The sequence below is a fragment of the Pelodiscus sinensis genome, chromosome 10 (genome assembly GCF_049634645.1).
Source record: "Pelodiscus sinensis isolate JC-2024 chromosome 10, ASM4963464v1, whole genome shotgun sequence".
Lineage (NCBI taxonomy): Eukaryota > Metazoa > Chordata > Testudines > Trionychidae > Pelodiscus > Pelodiscus sinensis.
In genome coordinates this window covers 48864107-48866563 of record NC_134720.1, presented here as the reverse complement: position 1 = coordinate 48866563, position 2457 = coordinate 48864107, and positions in this window count along the sequence as shown.

Here is a 2457-nt window from a genome sequence, read left to right as displayed (position 1 = left end):
TATTTGCCCTACTGTATTCCATTTGTCTGTTTCTTTATCTACCTCTCTACTGCTAGTGAATTGGGGCAAGCGGGGATGGGTACAGTTCCTGCACAATCTCTGCCTCCACTCACACACAATATGAATGAGGAGTTCAACAAAAGCTGACTAATTAAAGGAGGGCATGAGGGGGAGGCAAAAGATCCAGCTCTCCCTCTTCTGAGCAAAGCACACAGTATCAGAAACTTCTGCAGGTGGATCTATGGAGCAAAGAACTGGCTACTGCTATTAACATGGTGGCTGTGTCTACACTGGCAAGTTTTCCCGGAAAATCATCTGGTTTTCCGGAAAAACTTGCCAGCTGTCTACACTGGCCGCTTGAATTTCCGGAAAAGCACTGACAATCTAATGTAAAATCATCAGTGCTTTTCTGGAAAAACTATGCTGCTCCCGTTCGGGCAAAAGTCTTTTTCCAAAAGATTTTTGCCCGAAAGGGCCAGTGTAGACAGCATAGTTCTGTTTTCCGAAAAAAATCCCCGATCGCGAAAATGGCGATCGGGGCTTTTTTGCGGAAAAGCACATCTAGATTGGCCACGGACGCTTTTCCAGAGAAAGTGCTTTTCCGGAAAAGCGTCCTGCCAATCTAGATGTGCTTTTCCAGAAATGCTTTTAACGGAAAACTTTTCTGTTAAAAGCATTTCTGGAAAATCATGCCAGTGTAGACGTAGCCAGTGGGTATTACAAACCAGCACAGGGGTGGGTGGTGGGGTGACACTTAGGATGCTGTAGCTTCTGTGTGGCTGGACGAACTAGTTTGGGAAAACATTTTCTAAGATTGCCATCTGCCAGGAGTCTCATTGACTGGCTTTTGCTCCTTAGCATGAGCCAGACTTCATTAACTCCCCAGCCTCTGAAAGCTTTGCCTGATGGCAGTGGTAGCCACCCCTCTGCCCCTTTGCTGTCAGTTGTCCATCACCCTTGAAACAGGACTGCTACTCATGGAACCCTCCACTTCTGGATCGTGGCTAACTAAGGAGCTTCTTCCAGAACATGGCAGAGGGGTTGGGTATCCTTGCTCATGTCTTTGCTTTCCAATCTGGTCCAGGTTGCTTGTAGTGGTACTGGGGGGGGGGGGGGGGGGGGTGTGTGTGTGTGTGTGTGTGTGTGTGTGTGTGTGTGTGTGTGTGTGTGTGTGTGTGTGTGTGTGTTCTGGCACATGTATGGTCTGCATCTGCTGTGGTAGTGGCCATGTATTGGGAGATGTAGGCCTAGGGAATCCTATCAGGTTAACAAAAGGCCTGCTTGGGCAACTAGTGCTGAGAAGAGTAAAATGTTATGGTTAACAGCTTGAGCTACCCACAAACACGAGTGCTGGGACTTGGTGCTATTGATGGTTGAATGAACCTAACTTCCTGACACCAACTGGGAGAGCCTTCATCAAAGCATAGCCCACTACAGCTAGTGCAGGAAACCGTGGTGCTGGGCTCCGGTCCCTGAAGAAAAGGATAAGACAGGAAGCAGAGGGAGGGAGGCCATTTACAAATCACGGTGTTGAGAGCAGCCTGACAGCTCCCACATACCTTCCTCACTCAAGGCTGGAGCTGGATTTAGTGCTAGTAATCATGCTCTGAAGCCTTTAGTCTCATCTAGGATCCATCTTGCCCTTCGTGGCTGAGTTCAGGCCCTTGTGCAGTTTGAGCTTTCCCTGCTGAGAGAGTTTGGTCTTTAGGAATGGATTGCCTTAGTGCTCAAAGTGAGGGCTGCAATACCTGGCCACACTTGTACCTGGCACCTTCTGGGGCATACAGTTGCTCCTGCTACTGGATTGCCTTGGCACTCTAGGGCTATGTCTACACTGGCGCGATTTTGCGCCAGAGCTATGCAAATGAGGCTAAGCATGGAATATTGCCGAGCCTCATTTGCATATATTAGCTGCCATTTTTGTGGAAGAGGCTCTTGCGCAAGAAGGAGCTGTCTACTCTGCCCCTTCTTGCACAAGGAAAAACCCTCTTACGCAATGCCGCTACGCTGATTATTTTCAGGAATAACGGCATTGGGCAAGAGGGTTTTTCTTGCGCAAGAAGGGGCCGTGTAGACAGCTCCTTGTACAAGATCCTCTTCCACAAAAGTGGGTGTTCCTTATATATGCAAACGAGGCTCGGCAATATTCCACTTAGCCTCATTTGCATAGCTCTGGCGCAAGATCACGCCAATGTAGACATAGCCTGGCTGTTGACCTTGGACTTGCTGTATGGTGTAGCTGTACTCTGCCTTATTCTTTAGGGACAGGAGCTCTGCTGCAGTGAGACTTCCCATGGCAGGAATCTATCCTAGAAGTGGGTGCAGGAAACACTTAATTTTGTTTTCTTTTTGTGGTTTAGTTTTTAATTAGCTGATTAGCATTTGGGAGTTATCCTCTGTGCTAGTGGGATGGTACACTTGTAATGCTAGCCTTAGAAATACCTGATTTAAAAAAAA